This window comes from Acipenser ruthenus, chromosome 3, assembly GCF_902713425.1.
Source record: "Acipenser ruthenus chromosome 3, fAciRut3.2 maternal haplotype, whole genome shotgun sequence".
NCBI classification, from domain to species: Eukaryota; Metazoa; Chordata; class Actinopteri; order Acipenseriformes; family Acipenseridae; genus Acipenser; species Acipenser ruthenus.
The window spans coordinates 65421729-65448730 of NC_081191.1; positions in this window are offsets into that span (position 1 = coordinate 65421729).

Below are 27002 nucleotides of genomic sequence, written 5' to 3' on the forward strand. Positions count from 1 at the left end.
ATAATACACTTTGGTGGGATCGTTCTTTTTTTTTGTAACAATGATATTTAAAAATGCACTGCAAAAAAATGTTATTTCATTAAAAAATGAAAATATTATTTTGGCATGACTTTATGGGCTCTATTCTCAAACGTTCGAGAGGGACATTCGAGGAGAAATTTACATACATACACGCCTCTTTGAATTCCCACGTGTGATTCTCGTCATCCAAATTTAATTTTTTTCTCCTAATTTTAGTCGAATGTATTCACCTGGTCAGGAGGTGTTCAGTTAATTCTCCCGGTTTATATAAAGGCTTCTGAACTGGGTTTTTTGTATCTCACCGAGTTTTTCCACTATTTCTGAAAGCTAATAAAGTGCTCATGCAGAACAGGCAAGGTGAAATGAGGGGTAATCAAAACAGAGAGAGAATATACCGTCCCGATTGTGGATCCCTGTGAGGCTATAAGGATGATTTAGAATGTCAGGAATTTAGTCCTACCTGACCATCTTAAAGTGGTAGCGGCTTTGGGTTTCTATGCCTCTGGGTCATTTCAACGTCCTGGAGGAGATAGGGTGGGCATGTCAGGGCTCAATATCCCATACTATTAATGAAGTAACTACTGCATTGGCGAAGAGGGCACGGGATTATATTGTGTTCCATGGCAACCAAAGGGAGTTAGATAAGGTTAAAGGTTTAAGGTTTTTAATATACCAGGATTGCCATCTGTCATCGAGGCTATAGATTGCACACATTGCTTTGTGGAATCATGCAGGAAACAGCCAGGTTTTTTTCAATAGGAAAAACTTCCCTTCCTTACAGGTGGTGTGCGATGCCGAGTGTATCATAACTCATGTGTGTGCCCGCTATCCAGGATCTTGCCATGATTCATACATACTCTAAAATTCCAATTTAGGGCAATTGTTTTAGTTGCCATGGAGACCAGAAGGAATATGAATTGGTAAATAATATATAGCCAGATAATTGATTTTTTTTTTCAAAAATATTTGTATTTCTCTTTTTTTTTCTAAACAAATTTATTCTGCCACTGTTGGCTAGCCCTTGAATACAGTTGTAAAACAACTATATATATATATATATATATATATATATATATATATATATATATATATATATAGTTCTCCCTTGTATTTGTGATATACATTTTTGCTTTTGTAACTTCAATGCATTCTTGCTTAGTTCATATTTTATCCTCCTATAATTTGTTTTTCAGGGGATGCTGGCTATCCTTTACATCAGTGGCTTATGACACCAGTATTGAATCCCTCCAAACAAGCAGAGGAAAACTATAATATTGCACATAGGGCCATGAGAAGTATAATTGAAAGGACCTTTGGCCTTCTAAAAATGAGGTTTAGGTATCTTGATAGATCAGGTGGTATGCTGCAATATACCCCAGAGAAGGCTGCCCGAATATTTTTGGCATGTTGCTTCTTACACAACAATGCTATTTGCAGAAATATTGATATTTCGCACGAAGGGCAGTCTATTGAAGATGTAATTAACCCCGATGTACCTGATGACGAAGAAAGACATACAGCTGTGGCTCATGAGGTTAGGATTGGAATTATAAGGAACTTTTTCACATGTGAGTGTTATTTGGAATATGAATTGTACTTTAATTTCAAAATGTTTTATTATTATTGCATTGTAATAGTATTCAATGCACAAATATTACACACACACACTGACACAAAAAAGGGTGGGGGGGATTAGGAAGCCTATGTATTTGTACCAGTCCAATTTAAGCTTTTTTTCTGCTAGCTGATACTCTTGTGGAACTTCTTACAGAATCTTGGGGCACATCTTTCGATACTTGAGCTGGCTGTGCTGCTGGTGGCTGCAGCATCTGTTGTAGAGGTACCTCTTCCAGCCTTCCAGTGTGTTTTGCGCATAATGCCTGTTGTGCTACTTTGGTGCTGTTTGGAAGAGCCTTCAGAACTCCGACTCTTCAATGGACTTTTCCATGCCCTTTCCTGTCTACTATTTTTATTCATATAGAATTCAGTAAATTTACAAAAAAATGCTGTTGAAGGTACTCAGCTCTGAACAGATTGTGGAATTCAGCTAACTCTTTACGCATCTCATCCTTCACTTGCGTGTCATTGGCTGCCAATACTGGCAGGATCTTTATAAGACTGAATTATTTGATCAGAGACAACCGATTGAGTAGCAGAAACATTTGGGGACTGGCTAACTGCAAGAGGAGAGGCAGCAGGAACAGACACAGCTTTGTAACAGGTGCCCGCTGTATGCATTAGTTTTGTACTGTCCGTTTGGGTATCTTCGCAAGATGAAGAAACTTCTGCTTCCTCATTTGCAATGCTTTCCACTGTTTCATTATCGTCTAGAAAAAAATAAATCTGTATTATAAACAAACAAACATAACATAGGCCAAACATTTTTGTGTCAGTACAATGAAAGTGCAGCTTTAATGCTAGAGGTGCAATCAACGAGACTACAAGACAGCTTTCATTTAGTATGTTGCTCTCTAGCAAGTGAAGCATGTTATCTTCGAACATGTCCACAATGCTTAAACAAAGAGACCATATTAGACCCAGAATGTAACAACACAATTGACATGGAAACAGTGGGAGCGAATTGAGGAAATTACACCAGAAGATGTACCAATTAAACTCATAAAAATGGTGACACCAGGGAAGCCTTTCAAAACTTATCAGGGAGTATGAGAAAAGGCTGTAAAATGAAACAACACCACATTTAGTGCAAGACTGCAATGAAGATACTGTAATTGTACATGTTGACTTTTCAGAATCATGGCGACGTAAATATAAGTCTGAGACTTATATTAGGCTGCTCATTTTGGATAAAACCTGCCTCAAACTTGCACACTGGGATGTACTACGCAAGAATGAGAAATCAGGTTTTTGTACAGTTACAGAATCCAAACGTCAGGATGCAGCATCAATCTGGGTATATATGGAACCGGTATTGAAAAGCATCTGCGGAAATGTGGCAGGACAGAAAAGCCCTGCGTGTAATTAGTGGGGCAGGGCAAAGCCCTTCTTGTAAATGAATGTATTATGATTTAAAAGAATGGTTTATTGGTGTGGTATCATTTAATGTGTTATTGTGGGTTTATTTAAAAGAATGGGTTGCTGGTAAATGTATTGTTTGCGTTATGTAGCATGGGTGATTATTTGTATTATTGTTTTAGTTAAATGTGGTCTGGCAGAGGCAGTATTAGCAGCCCATCTCTGCCAGACAGCTCGTGAGAACGCGTGGTTGGTAGTTAGTGATTATTGACTGTCGGCCACGCAAACTAAAAAAAACTTTTGTGTAGAATGTGACCATCTCCGGATTGATTTATTGCTAATCCAGAGATGGTCACATGTATAAAAAACCTGCAGCTTTTGCTGGTTGGGGTGGGTGTTAAAGGAGAGAGAGCGAGAGAGAGACTGGAGAACATAAGTAAAACAAAAGAAAAAGAAAAACAATTGCTACGCGTGCAGGAAGCATGGTGCTTGTTTTGGTGTTAGTGTTTTGTGTTCGGGATTTATTTTTGTTCAAACTTTTATTTTGCTCTGTGAGCATTGTTTTTATTAAATTATTCACACAGAAAGCTCCCAATGGAATTGGAGGGACCGTGAAAAGAACACCAGATGGCCTTGTCCTTAAAAAGAATGCTGTGCCAAGTGGTAAAGTTTTCTTTGAAAAGGTCTCAATCAGTCTGTTGCTGAGGAAAGTGCCATTGACACATTTGATTGGCTTCTGCATTCAAATCTTAAAACCTTGGCATCAACCAGGACAGTTCACCAGGTTGTTCCTGATGGAAATCTAATACACCACAGAATACTGTCATGTTTGTGCCACAAGCAATCTCTCTGCCATTGTTTCAATCCAGGTTGCACAAATTTGCAAGTTTACTCAGAGGACATCAGAATTAAACCAAGTGTAACTACATATTGTCTCTTTGTATAACTAAAAATAAGGAAGTACCTGAGGCCAAGAAAGTGAGCCCTTTGGCTCAGCTGATGGAGGAAGTAGATGAAAACCATGTTAATGGTCCAGATGGAACAACCACAGAAATCACTCGCAACAGCCTGCAATTTGGAGACTGGCTAGCAGTTTATGACAATCACTGGTGGTTAGCTAAAGTCATCATGGTCGAACATCAAGACCTGAAAGTGGAATTTCTACACCCCTGTGGTCCACATCCTACCTTTCAGCACAGGCAAGGTATAAGAGGTGTGCTTCTGTCCTAAGTAAGTAGTGGGGTTCCAAAAATATAGCGTTATATGTCCCCACGTGTTGCTACAACTGTTTAAATAAATGTACCTGTAATTTATCTTTTCATTGTTAACATCCTGACTGTGACAGATGGCTGAGTGGTGACGTCAGGCCAGAGAGACACAAAAACAAAGTACTGCAGGGCAAAAGGCGCGGCGTGCGCCATTTATTTAAACAATAACAAAAATAAAAGGTTTAACAAAAAAACACGCTGCTCACAGAGTAAAATAAAAGTTTTAACAAAAACAAAAATCCAACACAAAACACACAGGTCAGGCTAGGCAGATGCTGTCACTGATCCTGTATAATGTTTAACTATTCTTTTCTCCTTTCTCCTCTCACTCTCCCATACTCTCCTTTGTACACCCACCCAGAGTGCAGAGAGCTGCAGGCTTATATGCAGGTGACCATCTGCCAGAACACATTTAAAATAAAAATAACAAAACAAACGTACGGCTACACCGTCATATTTATAAATACATATAAATAAATAATAATAATAATAATAATAATAATAATAATAATAATAATAATAATAATAATAATAATAATACAACAAAACAAATACAAAATAATAAATTGCACAGGGGCGGAGGGGTACCCTGTTCTAAAAATAAACAAATAATCATGTACAGGGCTCCTCACCCTGTTACACTGACTTTTCCACTTATACTTGAAAGTCTGTTTCAAAGCACTTTTCAAAATATCCGCTCTAGTGCACTGATAGTGTAAGGATTATTGCCCACATTGTCAAACAGGTAACACAGAAATAACAATCCATGATGTGGAGCCAGAGCACTTGTTGTTATTGAGGACAGATCTCAAACCCCAGTGCACTAGAGCAGACATTTTTAAAACAGTTTTGAAATAGACTTTCAAGTTATAAGTGTTAGAAGTTGTCAGGGTAGCAACACGTGGGGACATATAACGCTACATTTTTCAGACCCTCGCTACTTACTCTTAAAGTTGACTGGAAATGTCTCTCCTATTCTTGAAAGCAGCATGAGAGAGATATAGCATCTGTCCAGAGGTGATGAATTTTATAGAGGATGAACATCTTAAAAGACTGCAACCAGCCTCTTAAATTTCACATTTTATACATCTGGAACATGGCTTTGATAGGTTTGTCCATATTTCTGAGCTGCCGTGATTTTTTTTTCCCTCATCTCTTGATTTGTACAGCCAGCACAGACCAATACACTGATCTAGATCCATTTTTTCTCTGGGAAGTTGATGCCTAGTTAAGCATTTTTCAAAAATATAGAAACAATAACTTTACTCTAACTCTAAAACTAAAACTTACCTTATTCTAAATATAAAATTTTAAAGAAGCTTCTGAGCAATTTAAACTTTGTGACTATCGTAGAAGAAATGACACAAATTTGAATGTTTGATTTTCTGTTTTGTTCATCTCATTTTATAATCACAATAAACAGTAATGTTTGTAGCTAGAGCTAAACTTTCTAAATAAACCTGTTTTCAGTTTTAATGAGAAAGTCTTTATTTTCCTGTATAGTCACCTCCATCAGATATTGAATAAACACCTTCAAGTACATGTCAACACCGTCATACTGATATTAAGCAGTTTAACATTTTTAATTAAAATCCATAAAAACTTAGTACTGGGTATATTTCGCATACAGTTCCATCACCCCTTTTCCCCAGGGCTCTCGTTGGCTACAGTCAGTGATGAGGTGCCAGGGCTCTCTGCACCTCCAGCAGATTCGCTCTCTCACTCATCGAGGGTTGGTAGTAGCCACTCTCACTTTATAAGTGAACTCTGGTTCACTGTCAATGCCTTCAGTGTCTCTTCACGTATGCTCCACTGATCAGACAGGCTTGGGAGTAAGGTGGCGTGACTTCTGGGGTGGTTAAAGGCTCTCGGCTGACACCTTGGGCCTTATCACCACCCCAGGTATGGTATATATCATGGGAACCGCACAATATATATATATATATATATATATATACACATTCAGTGTCATTCATAAGTATTCACCCCCCTTGGACTTTTCCACATTTTGTAGTGTTACAACCTGGAATTAAAATGGATTTAATTAGGATTTTTTGTCACTGATCTACACAAAATAGTGTCGAAGTGGGGAAAAAAATCTACATATTTTTCAAAATTATTTACAAATAAAAAACTGAAAAGTCTTGATTGCATAAGTATTCACCCCCTTTGTTGTGACACCCCTAAATAAGCTCTGGTGCAACCAGTTTCCTTCAGAAGTTACATAATTAGTTGAATGGAGTCCACCTGTGTGCAATTAAAGTGTCACATGATCTCAGATTAAATACACCTCTTTCTGGAAGGCCCCAGAGTTTGTTAGAGAGCATACCTAAACAAACAGCATCATGAAGACCAAGAAGCTATCAAAACAAATCCGGGATAAACTTCTGGAGAGGCACCAGTCAGGGTTGGGTTATAAAAAATATCCCAAACTTTGAACATCCCCCGGAGCACCGTTAAATCCATTATTGAAAAATGGAAAGAATATGGCACAACCACGACTCTGCCTAGAGAAGGCCGTCCACCAAAACTCAGTGACCAGGTAAGGAGGACATTAGTCAGAGAAGCAACCAAGAGGCCAACTGTAACTCTGAAGGAGCTGGAGAGATCCACAGCTGAGATGGGAGAAACCGTCCATGGGACAACTATAACCTGGACGTTCCACAAAGCTGGGCAAAACGCTATGTGTGGCGCAAAGCCAACACTGCTCATCACCCTGAGAACACCATCCCCACGGTGAAGCATGGTGGTGGCAGCATCATGTTATGGGGATGCTTTTCATCGGCAGGGACTGGGAAACTGTCTTTTTTTTGTCATGATTATTAGAATAGAATGTTAATTCCCAGAGGTTCCAAAGTTCCCAGTTTGAAGACAAACTGTTGTTCCTTTTGTTTCTGAGCAACATTTATTCCATAGCACTGATTGATCACACAGACTGTGATGCCTTCAGCAGTGTGATCATCACTGTTGAAGTGATGGGCTGCTGGAAATGCAGTGGTGTTAATGTGAAGTGTTCTACAAACCGGTCTGCTAAACGCCTTTTAGTTTCCCCAATTTACAATTTGTTGCATTTCTTGCCGATAATGCAGTAGGCTATTCCTTTAGAGGCACATGTAAAATGTTCATGAATGTTGAATGAAGATTTAATGCCTCTAATCTCAGAATGTTTCAGAATGAATGTATTTACAGGTATTACTACATGGATATGTGCCTTTCAAAGGTTCCCTAGAAGGACAAATAGCACTGTGTACCACATATTCTCTTATATTCTTGTCTCTTCTATATGACATCAAGGGGGGAGTCTTGAAAATAGATGCTGTAGATGGGTCTTGTAAAATTGTAAAGTTTCTTTGCACAACTGTCTTTATCTTTTAAACCTTTTGGGTAATTTTTTTAAAAAACCTTTTCTTTTCATATGCCTTCAATCAATATATATATATATATATATATATATATATATATATATATATATATATATATATATATATATATATATATATAATGACCTGGTTATATGCTTTATACTTTCATATCTTTAGAATTAGCTTCATTATATTTTGTTTACATTTGTATCTAGTTTATTCCAACATGAAAAAGTTGCTAGTTTTTTTTTTCTTGTCCACTAGATGGCACAGTAGTATCATTAACAGAGCTGTCAACATGGTTTATATAAATAAAGCTGATTTTTATCGGGATGTGGTGTGTTGGTCGTTATTTTGTTCCTGTGCTGAAAAAAATCTGACTATACAATAACAAAAAAAAGAATGTGAACAATAAACAGTTTTAATTTACTTACTGTGTGTTTTACTCTGTTAGCAGTTTCAGTTCATGAGTTTCTTAAGAATTTTCAGTTGAGGAGCTACACTTCTAGAGTCATTGAAGTGATATCTTCCAGGAAAAATAGGCTGTCAAAAGTGTCCTTGCAGCTCAACAATCTCACAAACGTATACATTAAATTCAACAATTGTATCTTGCAATAACAACATTGAACTATTTAATTCAGGAAAATTATTGAAGTGAAACGGTATTTGATTTTAAACATGCTGATATAGGAAACTGCTTAATGTGTATTTATACTAAGCTTAAGGCAATGCGATGATAAAATGATAGCCCAGAATAAACCTTATGGACTAATTATGAAAAGTCTAATCGCTCTGCCAATCACTTTCATGGGGATTCGAAATGCTAAATCATGCGATAACTCAACACACTACAGTGGATAAGCACATACCAAAAAGGATCCATAGCATCAGCAGCCTGTCGGACTCAGAGTGGAAGCAGCACATTTTTTCCATGCATTACCTGCTCACTGTGTACAGTGATCAAGAACAAACAGCAATCAAAAAGACCAAACAGAACTATCCAGTTGCACTTGTTTTGAAACCTCATTAAATATGCCTTTTTAGTAAATACTTGGGTGATAAGACTGTTAACATAATTATCAGTTTCTGTACACCAAAGATGTACAGAAACTGAAAACATGGAAATAAATTTGAACATGAACATTGAACAAACCAGTACTATTACCACTAGTTGGAGCAAATCATTGCCAGTTAACAATAGGCAATACATTTATGATTTTTTTTTTTAACATTTACACGTGTATCTTATTAGACCCCAGTGAGGATACTTTGATACTTTAAGAACTCGTTTTAATGAAATGTGAGGGTAATGCTTAACATTAACCATACATTCCCTTCAACTGGGTGAGGGATACAGAGCCATTCAATCCTATAAAAGATGTTTAAGAGGAATAATTACAGTATGGAACCAGTTTACGTTGTCAGTTGTTTCTGGGATAGGTGTTTAGATGCAAAGTATTTTTGTTCTACAAAAGCTGCTTTTTTATATTCTCTGATTTTAAGAATTGTACCATTTTAAAACATGCAGCCTTTTTTCAGTCTCATACTACATACAGTACTGTAAACTCTTGTCAAATATTTAAATTACCTACCATACCATTTCTTACCAATTTCATTTATATAGCGTCCCTCGTGTGCAAGCACCACAGGGCGCTTAAAAAAAAAATTAAATAAATAGAGAGTTTCAAACTGTTTGCTTGTGAAAGGCCAAATTAAAGAAATATGTTTCAGGTTTAGATTTAAAAGTACTTATTGAATCAGGATTCTGGGTAAAACGTGGAGGAGCTCGAAAACTAAAAGCAGCAAGCAGTATTACCAATGTGCGTTTAATTTAATAACTCTGTACTTAACATCCTTACTGAATTCAGTCAGAGTAAGGTCACTTCAGAAGCCTTACTCTTCGATTGTTTGAAGAACTCAACTATAGTTCCCAGCATGTTAAGAAGTTATTTTCCCATGATGTTGCTCAGAATGTAATGCCTCCTGCTGTTAGGAATCTTTCAAGGCTTCTTGGTTGTAAAATATCATTACGACTCTATTTATATCTTGGAATTTACTGCTTTGCTAATTGTAAATGTTTTACTATGTGTTAAGTGACTTTGCAACTGGTTGCAATTGACTTTCAACATGATGTTTCTGCAAATGGGTGATCGTATCTCTTGAGTGTTAAAACCATGAGAGCTGATATTGCCTATCTCATGCAGTTAAGACAGCATTACACTGCTGTACCCACATAAAGTTCAACATTTTTTAATACACATTTAAGAAGGTTTTCACATTATAAGTTAATGTAGAAAATATCAGAGCTTCAAGTGTTTGCTGTAATTGTTTAAACAAAAGTACCATTTAAAAAAGAGATGGAGGAGATGTGTATAGCTATACTTCTCAACTACCTACATAATTCAAACAATCTTGAAATACATGTTTTTGGATTGTAAGATTGTTAACACAGAAATTAAGCCAGATCCCGATATAAAAAATAATATTCCGATTTATTACAAATGTGGCCTTTAACACATATTTGAAACACATTTCAATAGCATTATAGATTGAAATGATGAACTATTTTTGCAGAAACAACAATGGAGAACCATACAGAACACACATAATAAAATATTAAAGAAGCCAGAAATTAAATATTAGAAAAATAGAGATGCTACAGATTACATTATATTTTTATGTGTTAGTGCTCACTTTAGTGTACTAAAACATTAATTAACTTGAGCAGTAACAAACAGTGTTTTGATAAAAAAAAAAAAAGGAATATCTGCAAATGCAAATTTTCCCATTTGAAGAAGTTTTGTTTTTTTTCTTTTAGTCATTTGGTCTTCAATACCACTGTTGTTGCCTTTTTTAAATTAAGCCAGGATTTGGAATTACATTTTGGGAGGATGGAAGGAAAACTACCCTGCCAACCATTACTTAATTAAGGCAAACCAGAAGTAGTTAATGGCTGAGCCACAGCTGCCTAATAAGTATAGCAGCTGTATCTCCTGGGAATGTTTCTCCTGGGAATGTTTCTTCCCTCCACCCAGAAGCTTTCATTTAGGAAGGATTGTAGCCAGAAACGAGAGATCATTCTTGTCCCTTTATAAATGTTAAGACCTGTGCATTTAGTGACTTAACTTCCTAGGATGTATGCCTGCCAAAGTGTTATCAACTGGGAAGTGATGCAGACAGTGTACCAATGCCCCATTTGTTTATGTACCACATATTAAAATACATTACTTTTGAAACACTGTATTGTCACTACCTGAAAACTGCTACAGTGTTCATTGGGTCCCATGTCTCTACTTATTTTATACATTTTGTATGCTTATTACTTCACCAAAGGGAGTATGCTGTTCTGTGCCCCTGTAGTACTATAGTATATATTACTGCTAAATGTATGATTTTGGCAAAGTTAATTATTTTTTTTTAAATATAAACCTTCCGCTGTTTGTCTGTGGTTTCTGCATAAGTGCCTCTTCTCAATGGAGATGTTGTAGGCAGAGACTATTTTCTTTATTCTGCGGCTTTAATGATAATGAGGCATATTATTAAGGTAAATAAGAATCAGTTGTTATGGTAGAGAGGTTACTAGCATTGTAAGAGTTAGGTCAAGTGGTCCAGTGTTAAAATCAGTCTAACTCAGGATAGATGCTAAAGAGACAACATGCATTATCTTTGATGGCTGAGCTAATAGCATTTAATTTAATCAAACAGCATTTTTTAAGTGGCTATCACACAAGCTACTGTATGCTAAGGCCTCAGAAGGTATGCCTCTAAATAAAGAAAAAGCTAAATAAAAAATAAATATTTTCTTTTTAAACAATATATACAGTTGCCATGTTGCCACTTCTACTGCAAGGCAGTTCCTCAAGCTTTGACTGGTTTACTTCAGTATGTATATATCTAAATTGTATACTAAATATGTTTTTAAAAAGTATTTAGTGAAGAATGACTGCAGATTGGTATTTGAACCTGAGACATCAGAATGAAATACAAATAAAAGTCTTTCTCTCACCCAGATGATACAAAAGGGACTGTACTTTAGGGGCATGTCATGTGGTGATTTCGTCACCACAGCAGCTGAGAGAAGGTCAGCATGCTACAAGCAACATGGCACTTACATTACTTTTCACCCACTATCATGCATAATCCAATACCCTAACTTTAATACTTCTAGAAACAGTCCTTTAATTCTATAATAACTTTTAGCAGGCTACGTTACTTACAGTATTTTCTGTTATACTTTAACAATAAATAGTATTTTATAGTAAGCGTCCTACTGTGTCAGTATTGGGTTTGCTTACTGTATATAATACAAATCGTGCATGTTAGCTATGACACACAAAAAACACACAAAATAAACATTTATGACACCCTTTATTTATAATATGACCTGCCTCTTTAAGAATATGTCTAAGACAAAAGTGGAACACGCATAATAGTGTAAGCCAGAAGCGGTATCCTAGTAATCTATGCATGCATGTGTGTACAGTGTAGTGTGTAAGTATATCAGTGTTTATGTAACCTTGGCATATGAAATTACATCTACCCACACACACACACTTTTTTTGCCTCGTCGTGTTATTTTTATTTTTATTTTTTTAAATTTTTAAATTTTTCTTTTAAGCAAAGTATACAAGGGGCATAGATCTCAAGTCTAAATTTAATAGACATTTATAGACAGCTCAAAATAACTTCCCAGTTAACTGGAGCAGTAGGGCTGCCAGGAAACACAGATATTCAATATGTCACCACTAGAAGGGTCAGGCATGAAACTTTCCAACACGGAAATAAAGAAGAACCAGGCTAAACTGGTGCACTTTACCAGGAAATGAATGTGACACTGACACTGAGTAAAGCCAGCCAAGTAGCAGTCTGCTGATGGCTCTTTGGTATCAAGTGATGTTAATCAGGCAGGAAGTCTTGGAGATTAAGGAGCTAGAGAAGCAGTCAACACTCTTGTAAAAGATTTGTTTGTCAGGAGGGAAATTCCTTGCAGGATACACAAGAAAGACATGAGTGCAGAAGAGAGGTAATTTGTGTCAACTGGAATAAAGCCGAAAAGACACCCCCGCCTCCTAATCACATTTACAGTGGGGAACCACTTTTGTGTTATGTGAAACAGAATTAGTACTGTGACACAGTTGAATTGCATTTATTATACTTTCCTTATGTAATGTAGGATCATTGCCTGAATCCTAACATTAAAATTGTCCTTATTAGATGCTGTAAATGGGATACTGAGAAAATTACACATCCTTATTTATCTGTAATTAGTGTTACATATTCCATTGTTAATATAAATTGTGACCAAAACACTTTAAAATGCTTTAATCTCAATTGAAAATAAAAAAAACACCTTGGGGGACATGGATCAAGCTGGCACATTTAAAGATTAACAGACTAATCTGAAAAATAACGCCTCCCCTCCAAATGGGCTACCTTAATTGAGCAATAGGTAGGTCATTTGGAGAGGCAATGACCTGTGTTGACTAAGACCCCGTTCACACTTGCCTTTTCTCAAATGTGAACACTCCAAAAAAGAAAAGGCAGCCCAAGGCTGGCACAAGCCTGCAATCTGGGCCTTTACATATGTATGAACGCAAAGCAGATTTAGGGCTGGCCTATTATATCACATTACCAGTGCGGTTACATAGCTCATTAGATACTCCCAAGCGTGCGAAAGGTAAATAGAAAGCTGAATGCTGTCCTAGGCAAGACGGCAGTGGGTCAATATTGAATGGTAATTATTTCTACATTATACTTATAAAAACACTAAATTTAAAAAACTCTAGCAGATTAACATTCAGGTTATTTCTTTGACAGAATATACGAGCTGCAGTGCATTCATAATTATGCTTAATTTGTCACAATTACATTTTCTTCCTGTTATTTAATAACTATGCAATAAATATAAAAACTGCAGGATTGTGGATCTCAATAATGGTCAATAAAGGTGCTGGCGACTTGGCATATTCAGCCACCATTGTTTATTTTGCACGCAACGATATACACAGCTACAGAAGTGTGTGTCTTTACATTACAATGCCAATCATTCCTTTTAGCTGCTTGCTTTAACACACACATAAAATACTGTTCTCATACACAAATATTAAGATTGTTGATGCACCATGTTAGGGTGAGACCCTCACTGTAATATTTCAGTGCCTGTTATTGTGATTTTTATTGTTAATGTTATTCTACTGCAGAGTGGTGGTTTATTATGTATCGTTCAAATTGTTGAGCAAAGTGTATTTGACATGTGATGGTGTATTGCTGTATTTAGATTAGGGCGATTCCTTTAATGAAGCTTTCGTTTTCATGTGGGACAAGGGTTTTGTTATAGCCATATATTCGGTAATCTTCCAAGAGAAGGGGTAATGCTAATGTTCAGTCTTTACTGGTAATGGTTAGGGACTAGAGAATAATAACAACAATGATAATAATAAAAAGTAAAGGATAGAGTAGTTTAACGAGCGTGTTTTTAAACAAAAACGGTATTCATGCAGGTTAAACAAATACGTATAAATGAGAAGAAACACGTGTAATGTATTTAACATTATTTAATGCCGTGTCTTTCCTTAGGAGGGAGCAGTAGTACTATTTAGGTGGTCAGTCGTGAGTTTGTCTTGTGAATGTCAGTCATTGTTTACAACCTGATAGTCATTTGCAATCTGAGTATCCATTACGTATCCAATACTTCCGTGTTCTTGAGAGAATAATGTGATTGTGGGTGGGGGTAAGCTCGGACCATCCCCCTGTTACACATAATAACAGTAAGTCAAAATAGTCAAATATGTTTTTTTTTTTTTTAATATATACTGTATATATACCATAAAATTGCTACTGTGCTGCATTGAAAAATAAAATATTAATAAGAAACATCTGTTACAAAATGATTACTGTATATCCCAGTAGCTCTTCCATTCTGAGTGCAGGCTATGGTTCCATAAAAATAAAAAAAACAAGCAGTTCGCCACATTGTAGGCGAACTGCTTGTTTCTTTTTTAGCTTTAGGTTCTGATTAAGTCCCTTACACATCCGTGTGCCCCGTGCGAATCCGGCAGCTCTCCCCGCCCCTTCCCCGAGATTTAGTACCTTGTTGCGGCTAAGTTCACACCACAATCGTTACCAGTGACCCAGTTCGGTCCGGTTTGACACCAAGACCGTTACCGATGCTCCATTTTTTGTGTACTCTGTGTACACAACAGTTAGCTTACTGTCTGTACTTTTGCGCATACACTGCACGGCTGAACTGTTTTTTCAACCTTGCACCATGCCTGGGTTCACCTTTGTGCTGCATGCAAGAGAAACATTCCAGCAGAGGATAAGCATGACAGGTGCATCCACTGCCTGGGCAGGGAGCATGCAGAGGGGGCAGTTAAAGGCCACAGCTCTTGCGCGTTTTGTGCCAAGAGAACACTGGAAAGCAGGCTGGCCCGCTGTTCCAGGGGCCGATCTGCATCTCTCACACTGGCGCATAATGACTCTCCCCATTCATCCCCTGCAATGAGGTCAACAAAGTCCCCACTCCCTGTTACACCAGGAGCTTGGAAACAATCCTCTAGGGGTACTAAGAGCCTGTGCTCCTCTAAATCCTCCTCTTCCTTATCTAGCTTGGAAAGCTCCCACTCTCCTCCACCAAGGAAAAGGAACAGGAGCTGCCGAAGCAGACATTCTGATACTGACCGGGTTGTGGGGCAAATTGAGAATTTTTTTGAAGCTATGAACCAGCAGCAGTCCCTCTTCAAAGAGCTGCTGCGAGGCCCCCAGTTGTCTCAGTCCCCAGGGTTCAGGCACCATCGCCTGACTCACAACCACAGCAGGAGGACGCCATGTCTCTTACTGCATCTGAGGTCATGGACACCCAAGAATGAATCTTCCCATCCGAGGACGTGTAATCAGATGTCTTGGCACCCATGGTAAGCAACTCCCTGTCGGAGGAGCTCACCTCCCTTATCAGACGTGCTACCACGTCCCTGCAGGTGCCTTGGGCCACGGAAGATTAGCCTAAACGCTCTATATTTGATAGGGTGCCCGCAGCTGTGCATCAGCTCCCAGCCCCCCAAGGTGCAATCGTCCTGGGAGTACACAGCAACTGCCCTGGCTGTCTCCTGGTCACTGGACATTTTATATAAGGTGCCCAGTTTCCACCTGTTGAAGGTTCCATTGCCACTCTGATGCAAATGCCTAATCTAGCATTGCTGCACAATGCTGTGTCACTGAAATTATGCTGAAAAAGGCCTATGCGGCCTCAGCATTTTGCAGATGTTTTGGTACCTACAGTACATACACACACATGATCACAAGTCCAATAGTGAGTGTTCCTAGTGGTGATTTATACTTATAATGGTGAAACAGTAGTGCAGTGGTGTAGTCCGGGGTTGGTGCTGGCTTTTAGCGTCAGCTTCCGGATAGTTTAGCCGTCTAACAATGACAAATACAATTATTAATAGACAGACAAAAACAACACGAAAACCACGCATGGTTATTATTATTATTTGTTTATTTAGCAGACGCCTTTATCCAAGGTGACTTACAGAGACTCGGGTGTGTGAACTATGCATCAGCTGCAGAGTCACTTACAATTACGTCTCACCCGAAAGACGGAGCACAAGGAGGTGAAGTGACTTGCTCAGGGTCACACAGTGAGTCAGTGGCTGAGGTGGGATTTGAACCGGGGACCTCCTGGTTACAAGCCCTTTTCTTTAACCACTGGACCACACAGCCTCCGGTTAAATCACTCTTGTACATCCTTTACAGGTCTTTCCGTAACCATAACAAAGGAACAGATTGCTTGGCCACATCCCCTGATATACCTTCAGTCACGCCCCCTTCGGTAGCGAGTGCAACCATGTGTCCACCGACCGCATTAAGGCGATGACTTCTGGTATTGTGACTCCGCCCTCTTTCTGGATGGCCGACTTCCGACTGACCCTAGAATTAACTGCCAAACCATCCAGTCCAGGGCACACTGTTCCTGTTATACAGTGCCCTCACAGGTCAGGAGGGAGATTGTTGACTAGGATTCATTCGCTCTCTGTCACAGTTCCCTTTCTAGAAATAGCTGTATACTGTTTTTCTGTGATCTAAAACAACAATAAAAAGTGAAATGCAAATTGAAAGTGAGGTGAGCCAAGGACTCCGCATCCTGCACTCCTTTACCAGATGTGCCACTCTGGACCCCTATTTGAATTTTTTTTTTTTCCAGATTCGAGTTGCATAAAGTTGAGACAAGTGAATTATGTTCAAAACATGTCAAGCATAATTACTGAGTGATTCGGACTTGCTTGACTTTGGACTGTGTAGCTCTGGACTGTGATTTGGTTAAAATTTCTAAAATTATTTTTGTAATGAATTTGTTTTAGGCAGGGCAGGGTTCTGTGTTTTGTGTTTCATAGAAGGGGAAACTAGGGTCAGTGTGAAGAAGATAAAATATATGGCTGAAACAGAAACTCTTGTGCCATAGCTTCACATCTCCTGGACTGTATCTTTAAGTAGGTTTACTAAGATGTGAATCAAATCTGCGATCAACTCTGTGGCTGTCAGATGCTCTAAAGACAAGCTGAGTGGTTCATAAAAGGTGACATAAAAGAAACAGTGTTGACTATATATGCATTTCTCTTGAAGTAACTAGATAGTGGCAGGTAAAACTTAATGTTGGCAGCTGTATTCAAAGTTACAATCTTTAAATAAAATTTTTGTACTACTTACACTGAGACAAAGTGAAATCCAAGAATGTTTGGTATGTAAATTGATCATGCTAGTGGTCTGGCGCTCCATGAGGTTCGAAAGAGATTTCCCAGGCTTGGCCCTTACCTCAAGGTTCAGTAGCTTCGTAACATCTGTTGTCTGGATTTAGTGAGTGAAAAGAAGCAATTGGCTTGACAGCGGAAACAGAAGTCACCTATTAACCTTCAGTTATCCTGATTGGTAAGTAGGTTGCAGCAATAAGGAGACATCTGACATATTGAATTGGGTAAAAGAAAAAGGTGCCTTCAGTGACATTTCTTTCAGTTATAAGGCATAAAATATTTATTTGTATCGTGGTATGGAAAGGGACATTCAGATGGAGTTGCTGGAAGAGCAAGCTATCAAGGGAAGTAGTGTGCAGTGGATATTATTATTATTATTATTATTATCATTATTATTATTATTATTATTATGGTTCTACTGGACACCTTATGGCTATTTTTCTACTTGCCTGTACAGCTGCTCAATACGTGTGTTTGCCTATTCCCTTTGGTCTGTTTTGTGCTTTGTTTTCAGTTGGACAAACAGCCTGAGAGCAGAAAAACCATCTTGCTTAATGTTAGTCAAGAACCCATTGTATGATCCTAAAACCACTTTTTAAAACAGAATGAACAACATTTGTTAGACAGCGTTAACAGTTAATTACCAGAAAAAATGTTGCTTCTCCTCATTTAAAGTCAGATTTCATTTATAATCTGCATTTTTCACATGATGATAAATTGAAAAATAATACAACAGTGGGGGCTCTCCGCGCGGAGTGCAGGATGTGCCCTATAGCCTGGAGGTCGCAGGTTCGAATCCAGGCTATGTCACAGCCGACCGTGACCGGGAGTTCCTGGGGGGTGGCGCACAATTGGCTGAGTGCTGCCCGGGTAGGGAGGGCTTAGGTCGGCAGGGGAATCCACGGCTCACCGTGCATCAGCGACCCCTGTGGCCGATAGGGCGCCTGTGGTTCTGCAGTGGAGCCGCCAGATCTGTGTCCTCCGGCACTATAGGTCTGGTGGCATTGCTGTGGATCTGCAGTGCGAAAAATGACGGCTTGGCAGGAGCACGTTTCGGAGGACGTGTGTTCCAGCCTCCGTTTCCCGAGTCAGGGGAGGGGTTGCGAGCGGTGAGCCGAGGATACAGATAATAATTGGGCGTGCTAAATTGGGGTGAAAACCGGGGTAAAATAATTGGCGACGACTAAATTTAAAAAAATAAAATAAATAAATAAATAAATAAATAATACAACAAGCATGTGAATAAATTGAAATATAAATTACACAAGCATAAATAATTAGTGTTGTTTAAGTAGCAGGGTTCCAAAGAATATAGCGTTACACGTCCCCACGTGTTGCTACAACTGTTTAAATAACGTACCTATAATTTTTATTTTCATTGTTAAAAGCTCTTTTCCAACTGTCCGCTCTAGTGCACTGGGGTTTGAACTCTGTCCTCTAAATCACTGCAGGAAGAACAATAAAAAACAAAACATAGCAACAAGTGATCTGGCTTTTCTGTTCATACCACATCATGATTTGTTATTGCTGTGTTACCTGTTTGACACTGTGGGCAATACTCCTTACACTATCAGTGCAGTAGAGCGGACATTTTGAAAAGAGCTATGAAACAGACTTTAAAGTTGTAAGTGTAAAAAGTTGTCAGGATGTTAAATGAAAAGAAAAGTTACAGGCATGTTATTTAAACAGTTGTAGCAACACTATTTACTCTTTAATATTATAGAACTAAAAATATGTTATGAATACAAAAAGTACCAATTGGACTAAATGGCTTTGTGAATATTCCACTGTTGTGTTGTATGAATAGAAATGTTCAGAGGTGGTATACTGTATGTTCACTATATTGTACAGAATAGTGTTTGCATTTGGGCTACATTCCTAGTAAAGTATGACTTTGCTGGCAACCCTTTAAAATGTACAGCATGGCCAATAAAAGTCCATTCAGAGGAGCCATTGGGAATGCAGCCTTATCCATTTTTGGATGAATGCCAACAATAAGATTTCGGTTAAGTTAAACTTAGTCTCTCTCACACATAGGAACCATTTATAGATGTTAGCTTTAATTAAGTCTGCTTCAGACAACTTATCACGTCTGCCAAAAAATACACATATATGGTATTAATAGCACACTGATGTAGTTCTAAAAGTAACTAGGACTATATGTTCTGCTCAGGACCGTTGATTTCTCAACAAGTTTAATGGAATTTGTACATTCCTTTAAAAGAGATGGCAATATAGAATGTATGTGGTATGACAGATAATCAGTCTACCAAATTCGTTGACAGATTATTATTCTTATTATTTAATCATTTAGCAGACACTTTTATCCAAAGCGACTGGGGGGTGAACTATGCATCACAACTGCTGCTGCTGAAGTCAAATAGTTTAAGCAAATATCTTTTGCTGGCCTTTTGAGAACATGACAACCGCAACACAATAACTAGTTTACACCAACAAGTTATGATCAGCTTTTACAAACAAATATTGTGAGCACATTTGAGAACACTGTGATCAAGCACAGGTGGGAGGATGTTTTTCATCTCAACCAACTCGGGACACAAAGGAATTGATAAAAAATGGTTACATCTGACCTTGTGTAGAAGAGATGTATAGTATGTCCTGTGGCTAGAACAACTTAACTCACGGCATGAAATTGACAGTGTTTAGATATTGTTAGGAAAACAGAGTGTATGCAGTGTTCACAAAGTTCAGCTTGACAGACCATCGTCATGCCTGAGCTTTCTCCCAGAAAATTATGTAATTGATCACTATCTGATTTCTGTTTATAATTAATGTAGGTGCTACATTGTTGTGTCTAATGAATCTGTAATAGGGCAGAAGCCCTGTGTGTAAATGGTGTGTGTCAGTACAAATAAAGTTTGATTAATTTGAATATAAGTTTGGCAGGAATGGGGTCTTGACTGAACAATTGACCATCAATCAAGTCCCAGTCACATGGTATAAAAGGGAGAGTTTGGAGAGGATCTGTGAAGGCAACAGCCCAGCCCAGCCCAGCCCAGCCCAGTCGTAAGAATTTGTTTGTTTTAATCATGTTATTTTGGTCTTTGTTGCCGTATTTTTGTGTTTATTACATTTATTTGTAAATAAACATGAACATTTGTGCTTTAACAGCAGCGCTCCATCTCTGAGTCTCATTGCTGCCATGACGCTATCCTGCTACAGAATCAATAAATGGAAACTTACTAACATAGTGATTGTTACAAACGTCAAATTAGTTTCCTTACAATTGCCACCCAATGTGGGACCCCAGTAAACAGGTTTATCTCTTGGGTTTAGTGCATTTCTTGGCAACTCGTCTTCTCAAGGGTGCTTGGTGATTATGCCCTCCAAGGAGGGCCGTTCTCTCCGAATTGAGCCTTGATATTGTACTGGAGCATCTCACGAAGGCCCAGTTTGAGCCCATACACTCCATAGAGTTGAAGTATCTGTCCCTAAGGTGATCACAGCCTTCCACATGAACCAGTCTGTGGAACTGGAGTCTTTCCATTCACCTCTGTTTTCGTCAGAGGAGGATAGGAGATTGAACTTCCTCTGCCCGATGCGGGGATTGAGGTGTTACGTGGATAGGACAAGAGCTCTGCGTCATTCTGACCAGCTTTTTGTCTGTCGTGGTATAGACCCTAGGACAGCCCCTCTCGAAGCAGCGACCGTTGCACTGGATTGTGGACACAGTCTCGACTGCGTATGACAATGCCGGCTTGCCCCCACCTGGGCGCACTCTACCAGAGGGTTGGGTACATCTTGGGCTCTCTTCAAAGGGGCCTCGCTGTCCGATATTTGTACTGCGGCTAGCTGGGCTACGCTGGATACTTTTTCCAGGTTCTATCAACTTAATGTGATAGATCCTTCCCTGCCTTCATTATGCAAGCTTGCACCGCTAACCTAGGGTTATGCGGTTCTGATGTGTCCCTCATCTGCTGCCATTCCTTCTCCCTCACGACTGCTATGGTATACTTTCCCATAAGTATGTTGGTGGTCGTCTTCGAATTTAAAGGGAATGTTAGGTTACTTACCGTAACCCTGGTTCCCTGATAGAGAAGATGATCACCAACCAGTGAGGTCGCATCGGTCGCCCTCACGGGTTTGATGCAAAAGAGAACATGGATTCCGTGGGTTGACTGTTTAATCCCTCGGTAGGCGGGATCGAGGACGTCACCCCAGGAAGGCGCCTATCAGTAGCTCTGATATAAAGAGCTCAGTGAATACCTACCTAAGGCAGGCATATCCCATAAGTATGTTGGTGTCCGTCTTCTCTTTCAGGGAACAAGGGTTATGGTAAGTAACCTAACGTTATAGTTTGTCTCAGCAGTCCAAATAACGGTAACATTTTACAATAAGTGTTTCTAACTACACTGCAATTACACTAGTGCCTTTTGTAATTACAGTGTAGTAAGAGCCACATAATGTAAAGAGTAGAGAATTAGTTCAAGCAGAAAACACTACAGCAGAAATTCAAGAGTGCGATCCTTATTTTTTAGTAATTTAAATAAATTAATATGTTGTGTGTATTAACTTTGCATCACAGTTCTTTGCTAAACCTGCATAACAGAATCAGGAAAAAAGATACCTTATGCAATAAGCCTTTAAGGTAATTTATTTGCAAACATATATATTTTCATAAAGAAATAGCATCACATGATGAGACTATCTGTTAATATTCTCCAATGTAAAATTTCTAAATACATAAATATATGGGCAAGGTGCTCAGTTAATACATTCTGGGAGCCACTAAAATACTGGTTCTAGTCCTTTATTTCAGTAACACAGCCTCATAAACATTTCAGTACCCTCAGAATTTTGCTTCTTAGAAAGCACGTGCCACCTTAGTTTTCGACTTTATCTTCCCAACAGAAATAGATTTTGAGCTTGAATAGAAGTCTTCCTTGATTAAATTGGAAACAACTCATTGTCATTATACAGTTAAAGAAAGATAACAAAACAGAAAGTACAAATGGAAAGTAATTGTCACACAAACACCTGGTCCAGGTGAACAAACTCAAGTGGCTGCTATCCACTCAGGAACTGGTGTCATATCAGATCTCTACACTAGTGTAAATAAACTTAGAATAATGAATAACATTTAAAGTATGCAAGGTATATTTAAAATTAGTCTCCTATCTGGCATTTTACCATAGTAAACATAGTTTTCCTTTGAGTAATATCGTGGTATAATCACCACTTACATTGTGCAGCAAGTTTCAAGACTAGTTATAGAAGTGCTTAAAAAATGTCCTAAATATATATTTTTTATAAACCAGAAATCGGCTTTAGCCATTACATAGCATAAAATAATATTATAGCTAAGGCCATTTATTTGATTGGCGCACCAATACAAAATGTATTGCATAAAATAGTATATTAAATAGTAAAGAGCCAGTGCTGTTCGGTCTTACATCTAACATACTGTACCTGAATACACACACAACTGAATGCTTCTTTATGTTTGACTTAAAACAGTGTTTTTACAAAACCATTTCAATAATCATGTCTACAAAACTGTGATTGAGAATACCTACATTAACAGTAAAGGGCAACTATCTGGTACTTCCCCTAATTTGTTGAACCAGAAGACAGCAGTTAACACTAGAAGACCCAGATATATACTCATACCTAGAGGCCCCGCAGCAGTCTTTCTGACGACTGTATTCAGAACACTGCAAACAGTATAACGAAAGGAGAAACAGTCAGATGTAATCTTTTTTTATTTTATTTTTTAGAGTATGTTACAAAAACATCTGAACAACCAAAGCATATTAAATATTATATATATATTATATATATATATATATATATATATATATATATATATACTGTATATATATGAACATTTATTTTACAAACCAAAACAAGAAAATGTAAATAAATAAACATTTCAACAGACATCGTTATACAACATAGATATGTATAAAACTGAAATGATAGCAATACATTTGTAACTTTTCAACACAAATCGGTTCATTATCAGATGCGCAAAAGCAACTGAACAATGTAGATAAATAAACTTAGAAGAAAACTTTACAGAAGCGCAGCAGCACAAGAAGTTAAAAAAAAACGTTATTATTTTTTTTTTTTCAAAAGGTATTCCTTTACCTGAGTCTAAAGCTGTTCCCAATCAACACAGATAATGTGCTTCTCCACACGTGCTGTCCGATGTTTTATTTTTATTGCACTTGCCAACCTGACATTGGCGTCGCTTGCAACTCTCAGCGGGGTTGCCAGCTTCAGCTGTGGGTACACGCTTGGCAGTCTCCCTCTGTTCCAAATGCTTCTTGAGAAGTTCCTGTGCTAACTGTAAAATATATTGTCTCCTTGGTAAACTCTTCTCCGTGCATTCTTTGTAAAGTATCCAGGAGTTTATGGTTGCTAGATCCAATACATTGTAAAACACCTGAACAGTTACAGGCCACTGGCGGGAGCTAGCTTTCACGGAATACTCCCGTGCTATCTGATCCAAAACATCAACTCCATATTTTGTTGCATTGTTGCATTTTTGTTGCATTGTCTCTGGTATTTCTTTTTTTCACTAGTCCCGATGCTAATTGACTGACTAAAAACATTTCAAAAGGCTGATTGAAAAACAATAGACCGTTAGTCATTCACTCAGGCAGAGAGCAGAGACTAATCTAATTACAGCTATACACATTGCGGACTGGTAAATAAAAATAATAAAGTAGAATACCGTTCTGTATAATCACAATACAATTGTTTTCTGTGTGGCAGTCAATGTGACTGCTCCCGGGGCTTTTAGGTATAATGTAATATATCTCCTTTATTTCTGTACTCCCCCATTTCATGCTTTGTGAGAATATGTATACGGACAGAAACGTACATGAACGCGCAGTCCCATATGTGTTACATGACTGGAGAAAATTACATTTTAAAACCAAAAACCGCCAAAATGACTGCCGCGGGGCTTCTAGTGTTAAGATGTCAGATTTCAGATGCAATATATATTCTTATCCATGGCTGGAGGTATCTAAAACATTGCTCAAGTCTTCCCCCAGGTCACGTGAAGCCATGTTGGACTACCCAAGATCAGTGTTGCTAGAATTTCTTCCCTTACAAGGATCCCCAAAGAGGCATCATGGGAGGCACAGTGTGGTCAGCTTCTTTAACCAAAATGAGTAGTTTCAACATGATTTAAGCCTTGGTCCTTCTCTTGGATTGATTCCAAAATAATGGCTGAGCTTTTTGGATGGCTACCCCCTATTTTTTAACCAATTTCAAATACCCAATTTGAATGTTGCCTCACCGTGCCACCCACTTACTTATTAGGAAGAGTGAAGGTCAACATGCAACCCTTCCTGTTCCTGCTGACAAGCCCATCACTTATTTTCACCCACCAAATGTAAGCAACAGATTTTGCAGAATTACTGAACCTTGGAGGTAAAGCCCAGCTTGGGATATCTCCACATGGACTCATCAGGCACTTGACCAGTAGTTTGCTAAAGTGCAATGAGATGGGAACTATCTCCAGTTGATCTTTCACCCTATCATGTGGTAGGCCAAAGGCCAATGCAGTGTTTCCTGTGGACCCCTAGCCATAAATGGCAACTTGCTCTAAGCATCAACTTGTATTCTTAAGTAGTGGTACTTATACCTTGTGAAGCACTGGGGACCCTGTATAATATCATTTTCTAAATATTTTCAAAAAAGTGAAAGAGCTACACTGTTATTCATAAAAGGAGAGTAGGAAAATTACCTGTTACCGTCATGTGGAACCAGTATACAGACTTACAGAGGGTCAAACATTTTGAACGAGGACCCTAGAAACCAATAGGCCATCTCCAAGTGGATAAGCTTAGCTTTTGCTTTAGTGGCACTGCATATTTGCATTTTTTTTGTTGTTATCAAAATGTTAAACAGTTATCTCTGTATTTTTTTGCTTTACAAAACAGCATCACAATGTTTGGTTAGATAAGGAATTTGTGTGCATTCTAAGCAGATGACTGTGCTGGGAGGCGGTGGGGTCACTGGTTGTGTTAAGATAAAGGAGTGCAAATAAAATTCAATGGCTTCTTTTATAAAGATCTGTTTTTATCTTGCCATTGGCAGTTTCAGAAGCAATTGGTTAGCACCATCTGGAACAGCTTAGCAGAAAGAGGTGTTATGCAAAAAGGGACTGCTCAGGAAAGGAAGAAAAACCCAAGTGAAAACTGTTAATTATGACATTCAGGAACAACAGGAATAAATGCAATATCAGCAATTCTAACTAAACTGAAATTAGCTAAGGTAGAACAGTTTAAAAAGCTGAATCGAGTGGCAGAACTTGGTTTTGTAGTGGCGAATTTGAGAATTTTAAAGATACAGGGGCTACACATTTAGTTGCTGTATAAAGTACTACTGACACGTGACATATTGAAGACAGACAGAAAAAACAGTGCGTCTGTCTGATCGACCCATAATGTGAAACAGTTAGCACAGTTAAAATATGATTATTTGGTTACGTGTGGTAGGCTGACTGGTGGTGGTGCCCATAATATTAATAATTCTCCTTTGTTTAACATTACCCTGAGTAGCATGTAATTATTGTTTAATGATATACAGGACATGCTTGGAATCAAGATGTACATTTTCACAGGTTTGTCTTGTAAAATATTTAAAATAAATTTAAAAATACTTTTATTTAATGTTGTTGGTAAAATACTTTGTCGGTTCTGAATCCTTTCAAGCTCAGCTGAAGAGATGTCTAAAAATAAGAGAGCTTTCATGTTTTAAATATCCATGTATTTTTTTTTCTAGTTTAGTAAATTGTGTGTATTGTGAATATCAATGGCCATGTTACAATACTGAGTCCTTCACAGGTTACTGTAACAAAACAACTAAGCAAAATAAGTCTCATAAGCACTTTCAAATTGTAGTTAATAGTATTGTTAGGGTGTGTGTGACTTTTCAAATAGAATTGTGTCATTTTAAACTGCAGGTGCATTGACATCTATATTAATCTATATTCATTTATGAACTGATCATCTAAATGAGTTATCTACTGCACTATATGATTTTGGGGTACTATACTTATTCCAGTCACAACCATTTGTCTTTTAATTGTTACTAAATTCAATTCATATGTGGACGATAGAGGGAGCTGTTGGTTTTCCTTGAGCGTTTCACACTGGGGATAATAAAGCTGTTTTACTGGAGCAGTAACTGCCAGCCCTACAGGGCAAGCCGACAGGCTGTGTGTTATTGTTATATCCCAGAAAGAACACATGCAGGATTGAATAAGGAATGTGAAGGCTGTTGCCAAATAAAACATTTATATGGCTTAAAACCTGCCACAGCACACCACCTGTCTAGTCATGAATTTGAACATGTAGGCTCTCCAGTAGGTTTTTGATATTTTAAATTATTTTTCTTCAAGTCTAGTTCTGGGTGACAGATTTATATCGCAAGTTGATTTTATAATGTACAAAAATGTAAAAAAAAAAAAAAAGAAAAAAAGCTCATATTTACTTAGGATTTTCTGCAGCTATTGTATTTCTAACTGGAACTATGTTCATAATTTCACTTTATTTGAATCTCTCAAAAGAAAAAGAATGTGAAATACATTAATTTGCCACTGCAAACCCTTAGAGAGGCATGCATCACTACCTTACTTCACCTGGCTT